The following is an 18,069-nucleotide window of genomic DNA, read 5'->3' on the forward strand; positions in this document are numbered from 1 at the left end:
AGATTTCAGGCTCTTATGAACTTATTTAATTGACATCCCCACATTAATAATCCCTGAGGAATTGGAGTTGAAACCTGCTAGAATCACAGCATCTTCGTAGTTGGCCAGGCTGGACCCCTTCTCACAAAGCCAAGAACCTTGAGGATCTGTGTTTGGGGTCCATAAATAAAGAAGGGAAGGAAAACTTCAAAAGAAACTTCTTCCCCTTGATTCCAATACATTCACAGGTCGGGGAGGATATGTTTGTGGATAGGATTAACTCCCTGCTGGTTCCTCTACTTCTGAGAACACTGAGCCCCCCTATGCCCACCCTCACCATAGCAGGGGGGCTGGGATCAGCTGACCCTTCCAGAGCTGAAATTTCACCAGAATAATTTCCTGGTGACAAATGCCCCAAAACACAAATATAACACTGCAAGCTTCATTTCTCCCAAGTGTTTCTTCTCAGACAGAAAAAGCACAGAGTAAGTGGGAGGAGGAGGGAGGGTATAGTTCTGAAAAAGCAGAAAGGTCAGGATAGTGGATCCTGTAAAGCAAAACTCATGATAAAACAACTTCACCCTTAAATCAACCTTAAATAGCCATTGACTTCTGCATTTGTCTAGAAATAACTATGGTCTCAGAGCCTAGGTTTCCTGGAATTAACTAAATGCAATAGGGGGGGGACCCCAAATTCTTCAATTCCTCATCCAGAAAAGAAGGAAGGGGAGAAATACACTTGTTCTATCTCAATGACATTGAAAGTGTTTTCTCAGTATCCCTGACTTCTAAATACTGGAACTGCAGTGACCAAGGCATATTTATGTTTAACAATGAATATATTTTTCTCAGCTGATCCTAGCCTTTTATGTTATAAAATCTCAGAAGGGCTTCATGGACTTATCTTTCCTGGTAATGTATTTAACCACATTGTACACAAATGCATATCTGATAGATGCCTGTAGCAATCAAGATGATGGCACTCATGGCTCATGAAAGTGGCTGAAGTTTGTTTTTGTTGGTGGCTAAGCAGCTACAGGCTTGAATCTTGGGCTGATAGAATGCCTGACAAGTTTCACCTATGGTGAGCCTAGGTACATGCTTTTTAGGTCCAAGTGACAGTCATGAGTTTGGTTCCAACACAGAATAACCAAAGAGAGTCAATCATTAGCAAGTGTGAATGATGTCCAGATAACACCACCAGACAGTGTTTGTCTGAAGTGTCAAACTGAATCGTTCATTAATATTTCTGGGAAACACCAGGAATAACACAAACAATGGAGGGGTGTTAAATAAACCATTCCAGATTGTCAATTTTTATGGGGGGAGTGCTAAGTTTAAATGGGGGTCACTGTTTCCGATTCCTATAGGTACAAGCAGAAGAAAACATGAACAGGAAGCATTCGTGGAGGAGCTTCCTGTTCCCTGCCAGCCGTTTTCCGCTGTCTGCATGTAGGGGGCATGCACCAGGGGAAATTCATGCTCATTGGCTTTTAATTCTGTTTCTTTCCCTGAATGCTATAGTTTCTCCCTTTAAACATATTTTAAATAGGTAATGATGAGCTGAGCTTTCCGCTTTAGATAATTTGTAGTAAGTCTCTTAATTTGCTAAGAATCATGTTGCCTAAATTGTGCATTATTAATAGCATACAGCATACAAAATGCACTTCCTTGATATATTCCAAAGGAAGGAAGGCCAAGTTTATAGTATTAGAGCCACAAATTGGGATCTTATTTTGCTTCAAGATGCTTTGAAACATGTAATTATGAACATAACTCTGCTTGTGAACTTGTCCTCATTAACTTAGTAATTAGCAAGATCTTGTTTGATCTTAGAATTCATTAGACCTTACAGCGGGAAGACTGCTTCTGTTTCAACACATAGGATCACCCATTAAGGTGATAATAAAAAAATCAGTATCACTTTCCAGCTTATTACATTTTTCCAAGGCTCCTGTTCTGTGCCTAATTAAGCAGTGTTTTACATTAGAAATATTTTTAAAGTATCATTATCATTTGTTTTAACATGAAGGCTGAATAAACTTCTGTTTAGTAAAAGGCTGTCACCAATTAAGTCATAGGCAGGGGCTAGAGCTAAGTCTCTTTTCTTATCTGCTTACAGTGTTCTGGTAAACTGCAAGCAGGAGAAAAAGTTGGGATTCCGAAGGTGGATTTCAGAGAGTGCCTTCCTCCCTTAGGATCCTCAAGCATCCCCTCAGAATTCTAGAATTCAATTCACACTTCTACCAAGTGCAGCCTAGCAAGCCACAGTTCCAGTACATACATAAAGTGCTTATGGGATTATTTATGTGCCTCTTGGTTTATTATTACTAGTATTGTCTGACCTTGTGGAAGTTATAGAATCCCAAATATTTTATCGTCAATTTTTAAATTTTAAAGATAAAAGAATCAAAACATTAACAAACACACAGATATAAACAAAACAACATAAAAAGAATACAGAATTTCAGACCAGGTGGTAGGAAATTAGCAATGGTTGTTGTATTGCATATCGTTACCTTCAAACTGGTTACTTAGATAAACAAATATTGGCATGTAAGATTGACCAAACAATTAAACATTAACTGTTCCTTTCAATAAGGCAATAGAAATTAGTAGTACAATTATCTTAGCTGTGTTTTATATACATATATATATAAATATATTCCCTTCTTTCTTTAAATCACAAGTATTTTAGACACAGACTGTCTAGATTATTTCAGAAAGGAGAAAACTGAAGCAAGACAAGGAAACAGCTTTCCCACAGCTCTTCCACAAATCTATTCAAAATAATTGCCTTAGGTGGCTTCACAGTGGGATGGGTAACTCATTGGGCTTCTAACATAATTGCTTTGTCTCATCTCATCTTCTTGTCTACTGAAAAGTTAGGCAGGATTTGAATCACATCAGCTTTCTTGGGCCTTTCTGAGAGCTCACATCTGCCAAATCATGCAAATATTTATTTATCACACTGAACTTCATGCTGGTGCTGGAGTTTGTCCAGAAAATTCAGCCAGTCATAGCCTTGATTCTGCTTTTCCTTATCTTGCAGTGAAGGGCCTTAAAAGCACACTTTAGGACCACTTGTTTCCACTGTGGCAAATGTGAGATGCATACAGCAGCCTAGATGGCAATGTGTTCGCACAGGTGTATGGGTAGCAGAGGCAGCGAGGAGAGAGGCCAGGAGCGAAGCCTGGAGCCAGCCTGCCTGGGCCAGCTGGGACTCAGGGCCTGCGCCTGGGCCAAGTTGATGTGTCCCATCCCCATTTTCTTTTTTTCTTTTCTTTTTTTTTTTTTTTTGGTACTGGGAATTGAACTCAGGACCTTGCCCTTGCAAGGCAGGTGCTTGTGCCACTGAGGTATCTCCTCACCCCCATTTTCTAAAAGCAGGAAAATTTCAAGTGTTACAGTTATCACCACCATCATGGTCCAATAAATTAGTATTTATAAGTCCCGTGGAATGGTATTGATACATAATAAGTCATGTTAAGTAAAATAACTAAAAATCTTAAAGTCCATCTGTTTGGGCAAGTTTGTCTTTTTCTTTTTACACCATCAAAGCAGTTTATTTGGTCAAAATTATTCAACTTTTCTCTCTCATGTGTAGAATAAATTGTACATGATTGAGGATGTATGCACATATATTTATATATACATACATGTATATTGCTTGTATTATACTGAATACTCATTTTCAGTTACAATTATGGTCCCTCTAACCTTCTCATTCCATTTTAAATATAAGAAGACCATTTTCATACCAGTTCCTGGGTTTTGAAAATATCATTTGCCTAATTTCCTCCTAGTTTTAGTAGAAATTAATACATTTTAAAATAAGAAAATGAACAATAACAAAAATAGATCAAATAAAGCAGAACAAATTAATTTTGGAATTGCATCTTATGATACAACTTTCAGCTGTAGTAACTGCCTGGATGGAGTATTATATTGATGACTGTTTTAAAATATTGCAGGTCATTTGGGTTGGAAAAAAAAAATCCATTCAGATAAATGAATCTTATTTAAGGTAATTATGATGTCATTTCCATGAAGTGGAATTTGCAATATTTGCATTAGCTTTCTCATAAGGTTTATAAAATGCAAAACTTCAATGTGTTTTGAAACATGCAATACAGTTCATCAGCTCTCTGCCCATAGAAAGAGCACAGTTCATAAATCACTAATTAAATATTCCACAGACATTAGAATCGTATGTTTGCAAAAGTTATTATTTGTGAATGGTGGATTCGCCCATTCTTTCCCAGTATGAAAATACAGCCTCATTTCCTTTAGAAAGTTCAAAAGCTGCTGGGCCCCCTGTCTGACAATCCCGACAGGCCTGGTTGGAAGAGACTCCTAAGTGGCCTCAGCAGAATAGAGTCATTTAGAAACTTACAATGTGTCTTTGGTTTCTATTTTTCAAAATCTTGACAAGGTGCGGTCTGTAGGGATATTATTTTATTTCTTGGCTTTTCTGTTGAGCTCTCCACACACGGCCCCTGGCCCTCCTGTTTGAGTGGGAGCAAACGCTCAGAAATCTGTAAACAGGCAGCCGCCTGATTGAAAGAAAACTGTGGAACATAATGAAGTCCTCTCTCGCGCTGTGGTCGGGGCCTGGCCTGCTGGGCTCAAGCCCTGAAAGCAGTCGCTGGGTGAATTTCCCAGCCTTTGGGGCCTGGCTGAGCCCAGAGTTTGCTCAAGTGTAGCAAGGCTGTGTGTGAGCCAGGGCCCCAGCCGGGTGGGTCTGCTCTCCTCCCAGGAGCTCAGCAAAGGTGACAGGGCTCCTTCACGGCTTCTCTTGGGCCCTGGTCCCCCCTCTTTTTCCTTGAACCAACACAATAGTTTCTTCAGCAGGTCTCTCTGCCAGGGAGCGCTCCCTGTCACATCTCTCACACTGGGACATTTTTCCACATTTCCAGGATTATAGCCACTTTCACTTAGATCTATGTGTGCTGCCTCCACATACAAAGGAGCACTTGGGGACAGGATTAGTAGGATTAGAAGAGCTTCGCATATGTCCAGTTCAAGCAATTGGTATTCAAAGCTTTACACTTTCAAATGCCACCAAGAGAGAGAAAAGGAACAGGGAGCTTGCTTTGCATTTCAGCACCTTCAAGAGAGGAACAGTGCTTTTTATTGGTGTTTAAAGCCGCGGGGATAAACAGATTCCTCTTCTGGTTTAATCCAGTCCAACATACCACGGGGCCTCAAATCTGGGGAGCCAAATAGCACTGCTCCCAGGCTCCAAAATCACAAACTTGTGCCTTTGGGTGGTTGCTAGTGCTCCAAAGGACACACAACAGAGCACATGCTTATAGTGAGTTCTTTTCTAGTTGTGGTTAACCGGTTCATACACAGGCGTTCACTCCTTCAAGTCTCCCTGTACACCATTCCTCACTGGTTTTGAACTGTTTTAGCACTGACCCAGCTCTCTGCACTGGTACTGTCTCCTAGCAGGGGTCACATGTGCTTCCATTTACAGGTGGGAGGGCACTGCAGAGGGGCGTGGTGGGCAGCGGGAAGTGCAGGTGTGTGCAGTGGAATTACACTGGGGAGCTGAAAAATGTCACGTTGAAAGCGTGACGGCACTTCTTACACTTGCTGTGGCGGCCCCTTCCCACCATTTCTGTTTTCAGGCCATGGAATGATCCATTCTCTTCTCTCTGTATTTCCTAGTCCTGTAAAGGCCTGTTTTCCTTTCTGAGGAACTGAATATCCATGGGAAACAACAGCTTTGATTCCAATAACTCCAGGAACTGTATCAGGGAAGTTCATTTCTAGACTATGTTACTTTTTCATTTTTAATCTTTTCTTTATTTTAAAGAGAGAAAAAAACAATAAAAATGATGCAGAATTTCAAAACAAGATGATAGGCAATTAACAGTGGTTATTATGTTGCATATTGCTATCTTCAAAGTAGTTACTCAGATTACCGGACACAGGCATGCAAAATTAATCTTTGATAATAAAGTTCTACTTTGAAAAAGCTTCCCTATCTTTCCTAACACTGTGGCATTTAAAAAATTAACTTCTCATAAACTCTGAAATATTACTTTCAGTGAGAACATGGTACTAAAAATTGAATCTCTTTTCTTATGAATAAATCTCTCTTTTAATGTTCTTTTTATTAATAAGGAAAATATTTATACCAGTCATTGCTAGACCTGTGGCCCTGGCCCCAAAGTAGATGTTAAACTTAATTGAGTTCCTTTACTTTGTTTTCTCCTCACCTGAAATTTATCATGTATAAAATAAACAGACTGAACTGAAAATATGTATAGCTTTCAGCCCTAGCACCAGACAATTTACGAACTATGTGCACGTACTTATGTAAAGTATGTTTCAGCTAAAGTGTTCTATGAATCTCTTCATGATCATTTTGAAAGACAGCCATTTATGTCTTTCTAAAACAGTTCCCTTTTCACAAGATAAAAAAGTTACTGCCAAACAAATTAACTATAGCAGCACTGGACCAGGAACTTTTATGCAAAGATATTTTATGAAAAAGCACCCTCTCTGCAAAGTATGACTTCAAATGCCAAAATGCTTGTTTGGTAGAAAAATTATAATCATATTTTAAGTCTATTTTCTTTCTGTTGCTCAGATTGAATAAATTCTATTGTTTTACCTTGAGAGTCACTGCTTCTTCTATTTCTCTGAGAGATTTTGTGCTTCCCCCCACTCTGCCACTTTCAAGGGTGTAATTGCTCATTGAAGCTTTTTTTTTTTTTTTTTTTTTGGTGGTTGCATTAAAATCCTTGTCAGATAATTCCAACATCTGTACCATCTTGGTGTTGGCATCTGTTCGCGGCATCTCCTGTTCCAATTTTAGATTTTCCTGGTTCTTGGCATGATGAGTCACTTTGATGTGTTCTGGATGCTTTTCCTGTTCTTGGCATGATGAGTCACTTTGATGTGTTCTGGATGCTTTGGGTATTATGAAACTCTGGATCTTACATATCTTGCATCGCAGGTTTCTGTGGAAACATTTCTGGTATGAGCAAGGAGAAAAGGCACCAGCTCTTTATCCAGGTGTGAAGGTGCAGGTCCAGGTTCATCTTCCCTTCATCAGACTTTGATAGCAATCATTCCAATTGCCACAGGCACCAACATATAGGTTTTGAAGTCAGACAAAACTGATATGAATGCCGGCCCCAACTTACTCACTATGTGTTCAAGGATATGCTACATTAACTTGCTGAGCTTCAGTTTCCTTATTTCTAGACTACAGAAAGTAGTGTACACCAAGGAAGGGCTGTTTCTAGGATGAGAAATATGACGTGTGACAAGGTTAACACATGGTAGTGGTCTTAACAACTATAAAGAGCTTCCGGTTATAAAGTGTGAATCATAGTACAGAAGATCAGACTACAGAGCACTTATGAGCTTCCTAATGGAAAAAGTTCTATTTTCTTTCATGGCCCTATCTTCTCACTAATATTGTTTTCTACAAGTTATTTTATATGTGGCACAAATACATTTATAAAAATCTCCCATCTTTTTACAATGGGCCTTCCAATTGGCTTGTTCTTACTTTTGCTTCCTTGTTAAATTTTTCTAATGATTGCACACAATTGAATAATTTAAAAAACACTGCTGAAAACAGTGTTTTATGCTAAAAATCTCCCCATAATGTATTTGATTTTCTATGTTTCTTGCGGTTTTACTTGTGAGTTACCCATATCTTGTTTCTTAGTAAGAATTTTTATTGTTATTTTTAATTGTGATAAACTATTCATGACATAAAATATTAATCATTTTTAAGTGCCCAGTTCTTTGTTATTAACTATATTTACACTGTTGTATAACCAGTCTCTAGTAGCTGTCTTACAGAACTGAAACTGTACCCAATTCCCAACTCCGTGTTTCTCCTCTTGAACTCTTGGCAACATCCATTCTACTTTCTCTGATTGTGAATGTGTCTCCTCTGGACGTCTCCTGTAAGTGGAATCAAATAGTACTTCTCTTTTTGTGACTGGCTTATTTCATTTTGTGTAATGTCCTCATAATTCACCTGTTATAGCATGTGTCAGATTATGTTGTCTTTTAAGAGCTGAATATATTCCATTGTGTGTGTGTGTGCTGTGTTTTGTTTATCTGTTCCTTGATTGAAGAATACTTGGGTTACTTCTGTCTTTTGACTATTGTGAAAAATGCTGTGCTGAACATGGATGTACAAGTATCTCTGCAAGACCCTGCTTTCAATTTATTGGGCAATATAGTCAGAAACAAAGTCTCAATAATATTTTTAAATATATATATGCCTTTCTGTACAAAAAGAAACTCAGTCTTCCCTTTGTGTAGTCACATACTCTGTGTACTATAGTGTCGTGTTAACTTTCCATCATTGTGACAAAAATACCTGAGGTGACTGATTTAAAGGAGGAAAGGTTCATTTTGGCTCAGTTTCAGAGGCTTTAGTTCAGGGTTTCTGGGCCCTGTTGCTTTGGAGAAAGCACATGGTGAATGAGTCCTGTTCACTGCATGGTGCATGAAAGTAAAAGAAAGTCAGGAAGGGGCTGAGGTCCCAATACTCCTTCAAGGGCACAGCTCCAAATGACCTAATTTCCTTCCTCTTGGCCTCACCTACTAAAGGTTCCAGCTGTCCCAGTAGCATAATGAGCCAGAGACTAAGACGACTTCAACGCAAGATCCATCACAAGACATCAAATAAAAAATGTTGGTTGTCATTTTGGTATTTAGGAAAAGCAGTTAAAATGTATATGGCTACAAGTAACAAAACATCTAAGTAAGTGGATTTAAGAATATAAGACATTTATTAGACTCAAGAAAACAATGGTTAGGAAGTTGGTCCATCTGGTCTAGTGCTGAGTTAGTGCTTGCTCTATTCTTCTCTTCCACTCTGCCAGTGAGTTGGCTTTTCATTCTTTTGCAAACTCATGGTCATAAAATGGCAGCCACAGTGCTAGGCATTTTTATTCTCAGGAGGCAAAATGAAAGAGTATAGGGGATTTCTTTTATTAGTGAAGAAAAGATCTTTTGCAGAAGCCTCCAATAGTTTTCCTCTTATTCTTTTTTTTTTAAATTTTTTATTTTAAAGAGTAAAAGAAAGATAACATAATAACAGGGGGGGCTTACCAAATTACAGACAAAGTGGTAGGAAATTATCAATGGTTATTGTTTTACATATTGTTATCTACAAGATAGTTTCTCAGGAAAACAAATAGACAAATGATAGTGAGTTACAGACAAAAGAGGTAGGAGATTATCAATAGTTGTTGTACTATACTTAGGTATCTTCAAAGTGGCTTCTATTTTTTTTGTTTGTTTGTTTTTGTTTTGTTTTTCTCCGGTACCGGGAACCGAACTCACGACCTTGCCCTTGCCAGGCAGAGGCTTTGCCGCTGAGCTAAATCCCCAGCCCCTCAAAGTGGCTTCTAAAGAATATAAATAGAACTATACATGAGTGACCTACTGAATAATCATTCAATAATTCTCAATGGTTGTAGGAAACACATAATAATAAACATGGATCCATTTATGAAATAGGATAGGAACAATGCAAACATTACAGAGTTATGGATAGATTAGTAGGAAAATATCAATGACTGCTGTAATACATGGTGGTATCTTCAAAGTGGTTTCTCAGGAAGATAGAGATACACTAGAAGGATCTAACAAGTAGTTACAGCCTAAGGGTTGTCAAAACTCAAGTGAGTCATCTGGGGGGAAAGCCATTTTTTGTAGCGTTTTCTCTCCAGCCTCCCATTGTATTGGGACCCCACAACCAGTTAGTGTCCTCTCCCCAACTGTCAGCACAGGCAGCAGGAATCCTGCTGCAGACTTCTCCGGAGCTCCACCACAGCCTGTACTGTCAGGGGAAGAATGGCTTCCAGTGAGTCTCTGCAGGTATTGTGCAAGGTCCTCCTGGTTTACAGCTTCCGATTGGCTCTCATGACCCCAGTCCACAGGACCTCTGACTCCATGGGCTTCGTCTGCATTCTCATGTTCTCTGAGTCCTTGTTCAGCAGCTGCTTCTCCACTGGCTCTGGACCTTTCTGGTTCTCAATGGCAGGAGCAAGAGTGGCCCATTGTATGGCATGTATTCCCAGGGGTTGTTCAAAGTTTGAATGATTCACACACATCCGTGGGTGGGCATCTGCACTCACTGCATGGTGGGCCAATCGTGTCACTGCTTCTCTGTGTCATGATAGATCTCAATTGAGCGGCAGCGGCAGGCCTAAGGGCTGGCGTGCAACAGCGCTCACCGCCACATGGCTCCCCATGCACTGGGGGCCCTCCCTCCAGGGGCCTACGAGGCAGGAAGCTAGCCAGCCAGAAGACCGGTGCTCCCTGCCCGTGGCTCCCTGTGCATAGGAAGCCCTCCTTCTGGGGGCCTACAAGGCAGGGAGTGAGCCGCCGGTCCAAAGTCCGGCACTCCCCACCCAAGGCCCCCCCCTGCAGTGGGGGCCCTCCCTCCGGGAGCCTACAGGCAAGAAGCTAGCTAGCCGGAAGACCAGCGCTCCCTGTCCGAGGCTCCCTGTGTGCCGGAAGCCCTCCTTCTGGGGACCTACAAGGCAGGGAGTGAGCTGCCGGTCCGAAGACCGGCACTCCCCACCCAAGGCTCCCCGTGCGCGTGCTGGGGGCCCTCCCTCCGGGCATTTTCCTTTTATTCTCAGTAATGAGAACTGAGTTGTACAATCACCTCTATCTAAATACAGGCAGTAAGTATCTGACAAAAAGAGGTTATCTTAAGTTACTTTTTCAGGGTTAGCACATTGTGAAATATATAAAATTAGGCATCTCTTTACAAGGAGGAATGCCAGAAATGACTTGAACAGGCAAGAGATAATAGCTGTGTGTATGCACAGCAATCCCAGTATCTCATTCGTTTTCTGCATAGCAGGAAGCTGATTAGCCTTGCCCAGCACATGATCATTGGGATATCCCTGCAGTGCACCTGTATGCTTATGATGATGGTAATTAAATTTCTTTGGTCCGTTTGTTTTTGCATTATCCTAAAAAGTTATGTATTCGCTGCTTTTGCATTGCTGGGATGAAATATTCGACATACACAACTTAAAGGAGAAAAGATTTATTTTGGCTCAGTTTCAGAGGTTTCAGCCCATGGTCAGCTGGCTCCAAAACAGAAATACAGCACCACAACAGAAGAGTGCAGTAAAGGAAAGCTGCTCAACTTGTGGCATCCAAAAAGTACAAAGAAAGAGAAGAGCCCAAGAGGAAGGAAACAGGGAGGGACCAGATACAGTCTCTGTGGTCACACTTCTGTGACACACATAGACACACCCAAAAGTTTGCTTTATTAATTTTTTAGGTGGTTCTCAAGCCACTCAAGTTGACAGTTGAGATTGACCATGACAAGTCCGCTCACTGTCCACTTACTACCCAAATGAATCCCTTTAAACTACATTTAATCTCCAAATAGAAACAAAGTCACAATTCTACCTAATATGACATAACTATCCTGCATATAACTGAAAATACAATAATCCCTTCCTCAAAGTCTCAACAGTTCCAGCATTGCTCAAAAGTTTAAGTTAGTCTCCTCAGAGATTCAAGGCAAATTGTTAGCTGTGAAACCCTGTAAAATCCAAAAAGCAAGTTACATGTTCCCAACATACAGTGGTACAATGACACAGAGTAAGCATTCTCATTCCAAAAAGGAAGCATTAGGAAGGTAAAAATGAATGAAATCAAAATAAGACAGAAACCAAGCAGCACAAATATTAAATCACTCAGCTCCATGTCTGGCACAAAGGGCACCTGGTGGTAAATATGAATATCAGAGGGTTTAGATGACCACACAACTCTGGCGTTGCAAGTTCAACACTTATGGTCTCTCTCTTGGGCTAACTCTGCTCACTGACTGCAGCTTTCTTCCATAGATGTTCCATGTTCCTGACATCTACAACTTCCTGGAGTCTCCATTGCAGCTTCCACTTCACTCTCATACCTTCACGCATTGCTTCTCAAGGGCCCCAACAGGGACACCTTCCCTGTTAGACAGTGCCTGGCCTCCCAGGCTTTCCTTTGAAATCTGGGTGGAAGGCTACATGACACTACAGCTTTGGAATTCTGCATGCCTATGAAACTAGCATCATACAGATAACACCAACACTTCCAACCAGCTCAAGTTGTGGCCAGGCCCCTTGGACCATGCTGCAGTGGCCTCTGACTGCACTGATGGCTGAATGCAGAGAATCACCTGAGGCTCTCAAAGTCTTTCAAAGGAGTTTATATTTTTATACCCTTCAGACTGAGGGGTGAGGTCTAGCTAATTCCTGAATTGCCCTTTCTTATTATTCCAGTGCAAAGTATTTGGCATCTTTTTAATCTTACTAATCTCTTCACCAGCCATTCTTTTGTTAGCACCAGATTTACATGCAGTTCCTTTACAGCCAAATTTAAAGATTTTCAAATAGTCTCCCGATTCTCACTATTAATCTGGCAAAAAGTAGCTAATGGTATCCATGCCATGTCCTGAATGCTGGATTGCCTTGAAGTTCCCTTGGCCAGATCAGTTAGTTCACAATCTTTAAATTCAACTTTGTAAAGTCTTAGGACATGGACAAAGTGCAGACAAATTCTTTGCCAGAATGAAAAATACACGGCCTTTGGTCTAATTCCAATAAAATCCCCATTCTCATCTGAAACCTCATGAGCACAGTCTTCATTGTCCTCATTCCAGTAAGCATTCTGGTCTTCAGAGCTCCCATCGGGATTATCCATCAAGCTCTGCTTACAACATTCTAGTGTATTTCTAACCTGCCTCACCAAGCTTCTCCCACAAACCAGTCTGAAAAGCTTCTGAACCACATGGTCAGGATATTGTCACACCAATGGGCCCACTCCTGGCATCAGTTTTCTACATTGTTCAACTTTCTACTGTCAGGACAAGATACCTGACTGTACATAACTTAAAGGAGAAAAGATTCATTATTTTGGCTCATGGTTTCAGAGACTTCAGCCCATGGTTGGCTGGCTCCAAGGCAAAAGCATTAGGGTGGAAGGGTGTGGTGGAAGAAAGCTACTCAACTCATGGCATCCAGGAAGCAGACAGTAGGTGATGAGCACCAGAGGAAAAAAGATCCAGGACCAGATAGGTTCCATAAGGCCATGAAACCAAGTTCCCTCATGGCTCATCCAGACACACCCAAAAGTTTGCTTTACTAATCTCCTAGGTACATCTTAAGCCAATCAAGATGAACCATCACAGATGAGTTCATTTCTTCACTCTCTTCAAATCCCCAGTATCTCAAGCTCCAATTCTCACTTTTAGCTGTTACTTTACTTCTCATTTGATTGAGAAAATGAGATTTATAGCAGAAATCTTCCAGAAGCACTTAGTAGGATTTTCACCTTCCTTCCCACATCTGTGTCTATATACTCTGCCTTTGTTCTTGCTATTGTTTCTACATTCCTGTAAAAGGCCTGCTGTTTCTACTGTGTATATTAGCTGGTCCTCCTCCTACTCAAGATTATGGCTGCAGCAATTTTCACCTCCTTCCCTCTTCACCATCATTTCTTCTCTCATCACAGGATCATTCTTTTTTAAGCATAGGAGCAGGCTGTAATTTCTCCCATCTTTAAAAATATTGTTCCAATAATTATACCATTTTCCTGGTACTCTTGAAAACTGACAGAACTTTTATAGTTAGTTTCAATTTTTCTCCTTTCTCTTTTTCTCTTAAACTTACTCCAATCTATTACCCTTACGATGCCATCAAAACTGCTCACCCAGGCCACCACTGATGTCCACACTGATAAGTCCACATTGTTAAATCTCTAGGCTTCATCTCATCAGCACTGTCAAAAGAATTTGACATTGTTGACAGCTAGTTCTTCTCTAAAATCTTGTCTTTACTTGGCTTCCAGGACACTCTCTTCTCCAGAATTTTTCTCACTTTAGTGGCTGCTCCTTCTCAGACTTCTTTGTTGCTTCTTCTTTTGTTCCCTCTCTACAGGAAGTGCACCAAGGCTCAGCCCTTATTTGCTTTCAATCCCTTGGTGATATATCAGTTTATTTAACTTAGCTGTGGAGGTTCAAGGGCATACTGCTGGCGTCATCTCAGCTCAGGTGAGTGATGGAGACCACTATGAAGCAGACCTGAGCAGGATTTAAATTAATCAATTGGCTTTTCATGCTCACTTGTGAATCTGTCCAAGGCCTAGGGTCCCTATCTGGAAATGGTGGACTGATAGTAAGTGAAACTGTGAGTCACTAATCCCTACTATAACCTGTAGTGGTGGATGAAGCCAGAAAGCCTCAAAGGATAAGACAAAATCACAGCCAAGGACACCTGGATCAGATATCAACTAGATAAATACTATAGCCTCAGGCATCTCATTCTTCAGTGGATTAACTTAATACCTTACTTAGAGAAGTCCTTGAGTGGTTCTACCCTTCTTGAGTATTCCCCTCCCTTCTTCTGATAACCAGATAAATATGGACAATCCAAAGAAGGTCTTGGTCTTAGCCTGAGAGAATTAAGAATTATGTGAGAGGGCTTTGATCCTCCTGGAGCCCTGAAATCATTCCTTTGTCTCTTTTTATTTATTTTCACCGTGCGCTCATTCAGGAGGCTGTGGACCTGATCAGCTCACAATAACTAGGGATATTACTAACACCATAAGTGAGGACACTTTCAGCTGTATCATGACATGGTCATGGTGGCAGTGGTGGCAACATAGGTGGGAGCTATTATGTCACCAAAGGGGAAGTCAGAGAGAGGCTGGGTAGAGCCTGGCCTGGCTTTTGTAACAATCTCCCCAAGGCAAGAACTAATCAGGGTCCCTGGAATACTTTTATCCCTTTCCCAGGTACCCTCTAGTTGACCTAAGGACTTTCCACTGAGTCCCACCCTTAAGGACTCCACCACCTCCCAATACCACCTCCCTAGGAACCATGCTTCCAGAACATGAGCTTTTTGGGGACAAACAAAACCACTGCACTCAGCAAATCCTGTTGGCTCATCCTCAGGATCATATCTAGAATCTGACCATCACTCTCTATCTCCACAAAATAGTGGTACAACCCACACCACTTTATTCCTGGATTCTTACAAAAGCCTTTTAACTGGTCAGGATTTTACCTTGTGTCTTTAAGTGTCTTTCTCCATACAACAGAATGAACCTTCTGAAATAAGAATAGGCTCAAACTGTTCCTCTGTTCAAAACCCTCATGGCTTCTATGCTTACTCACAATAAAACTAAAAGTTCTCACTTAAAAACAGAACTTGCAACTTCCCACAAAGCTTTATACATTCTTCATCTTCACCTGTCACCCCAATTGGAAAGAGTTTGCTCTCTTAAGTTGTCATTTGTTACCATGTTCCCTTTACTTTACCCACATTGACTTCCTCATTGGCTGTCAGTCACCCCATCCTTGTTACTTTGGGCTCTGCTCTTTAATAGTACCAGTTACCAAGGCAGGAATGTGACACAAGAAGACACAATGCTATTTCCAATGAACTGGAAGAGACTACCATCTGGCCATTTGGGGCTTTTCATACTACTCAATCACAGAGAGGGATAAAAGTAGGTTACTATGTTGACTGAAGCTGTGTTTATCATGATCATCAAGAGGATATGAACAATGGGGAAAGAGAAAAATTTGTCCAAATTCAGGAGATGGTTGGGCTATGGAACACTAATTACATAGTAATAGTAAAAATTCAAGGAAGATCATGCAACATTTTACATGCAGGACTATCAAGGAATGTTGGTTTGGCTCACTTCAGAAAGTGACGAATTCTGGTCAGTTGAGATGTTCATAAAGGACCAAAAGAATAAAAGACAGTGGTGAAAATAAGTTTAAAACTTTAACTACATATTTATCAGTAATGACCAACAATTTTTCTTACTCTCTTTATCATATATATATTATATATGAATATAAAACTATGTGTTAATCACTTTCCTAGTTTCTCTTCCATTTCTTTCCTACTACACCATATAAGTTGTCTTAGTATATTTAAATAAATAATTTAACCTCTAGATTGCTTGATATCAAGTAGACCTAGGGTAAGGAAGGAGATGAAAAAGAATTAAGACATGTTATGTACCAACTCCACTCAAGGAATGTAATTATCATGTACTGCAAACAGGTATTAAAAAGTAAAAACAATAACTACAACAGCAGTGATGCAGCCGAGGGCAGAATCTCCAGTATTCTATTTGAATTTGAGCCACCAGAGCTGTTGTAGTTTAGGGTTTGGCAAGGAGAAACAATACACTATAGGATAGTTAATAATGAGATTATTTTTTAATAGTCACCCAAAGAGTCATATACAAAAAGAGTGCCAGAGATCTGTCCACACACTGAAGACCAAAGAATCCAGCTGAGGACCTAGATCCCATGGTAATGTCCTGCATGAGTCCAGCTGAAGACCTAGAGCCCATAACAATGCCCCTGACGAGTCCAACTAGGAGGCCAAGAGCCCACGACAATGCCTCATGCAAGCCTATTTCACAGATCTGTGCTGGGAAGGCAGAAAGATCAGTGGTGGAAGCTGAAAAGTCTGTGCCAGCAGGATGAAGGACCTGTGCTAGTGGGCAGAGGGATCTGAACTGGAGTAAGGAAGCAATGCTCAAAGTAACAACCACAGTTCCCCCACCAAAGTACCACAGCCATCCTCAGCAACAGTAAGGTCCCGAGCTCCTCCAATGGGCAACATGCTTCTCCAGGAGACTGGCAGTGCAACATCTTCCCCTCCAGAGCCAGGAAGCAAGTCTCAAAGTGAGGACCAGAGCTCTCCCATAGCCATTCTCAGCGACAGTGAGGTCCCAAGCTCCTCCTCTGACAAGAACAGACAAAAGCCAGCATGACAAGGTCCTCCAGCAGAATAACCCAAGAGAACCAGCAGCTCCTTACAGCGTGTAACAGCACCCAGCAGTGTCTAACTTCTTCCTCTCCATTTCTGCCTCTTATGCTGCTGGCAACAATCCTCAGGTGGGCCTCCCACACCCAGTACCATGCTGGTTCAGTTCAGCTGGGTGTTACAAGCTGACCACCATCACAGTTGTGAACTAAATAAACCTCTTTCTTCACAAGTATCCTGTGTCAGGTATTTCATTATAGTAACAAACACTGTCTAAGACACCATAAAACGTGAAACATTGACATCTGTCTTTCAGTATGATGCTCCCATACTCCTTTCTCCTTCACCTGAAATATAAACTATCATAAATTTTGGTTGATCCTTTTTATTTTTTTAAATATAGTATTTTATAATCTTAATAAGCATACTATTTTATTTTGGTTTCTTGTAACTTTATAAAATTGTGATCCTTTTCCATGTAATTTTTTGGGGTTAACATTACTCTTAATTTTGTGTTGATATGAATTCTCCAGATTTTCGCATGTAGCTGGAGTACATCTGTTTAAGCTATCTGTTTTCCTGTGAAGAATGATTTGCTATTACGAACAGTGCTGTGTGGACATTCTTTTGCAATATTTGTCTTTAGATGTATGAGTTCAAGAGTTTGGGATGGAGGCAGGTAATTTAGGAGTAGAATTGTTGGGTCATAGGGTACATTAATGTACAAATTTACCAGACAATGTCAAACAAGATAATGTTTTCCAGTGGCTGTGTCAGTTTACACTCCCACTAGAAATGTATATGCTATGCTTTTGAACTATATTGCCCTCAGTATTAGTACTGTCAAACTTCTTGGGGCTATGGATTTAGCTCAGTGGCACAGCGCCTGCCTGGCAAGCACAAGGTTATGAGTTCAATTCCTGGTACCAGAAAAAAAAAAAAAAAAAAAAAAACTTCTTAACATTTTCCATTGGAGTAGATATAAGATGTTATCACCTAGTCATTACTTTCTTATTTAATGAGGTTGGACATCTTAACAGATGTTTATTGGAATAATGCATTACCTTTCCCATGGTATTTCTGTTTATGTCTTCTGCCCATTTTTCTCTTATCCTTTTCATACTGATTTGTCAAAATTCTTTGCATACGCATGATATTTATTTTATTGGTTCTTTATGTTGTCAAGACCTTTGTTCAGTTGAAAAATAGTCATGTCATATTTTTTTAGTGAGTTTTGACAAGAAGTCCATTTTAATGTAGTAATACTTGTCAACCTTTCTCTTTTGTA

The sequence above is a fragment of the Chinchilla lanigera genome, unplaced genomic scaffold, assembly GCF_000276665.1.
Source record: "Chinchilla lanigera isolate Chin_1 unplaced genomic scaffold, ChiLan1.0 scaffold00035, whole genome shotgun sequence".
NCBI classification, from domain to species: Eukaryota; Metazoa; Chordata; class Mammalia; order Rodentia; family Chinchillidae; genus Chinchilla; species Chinchilla lanigera.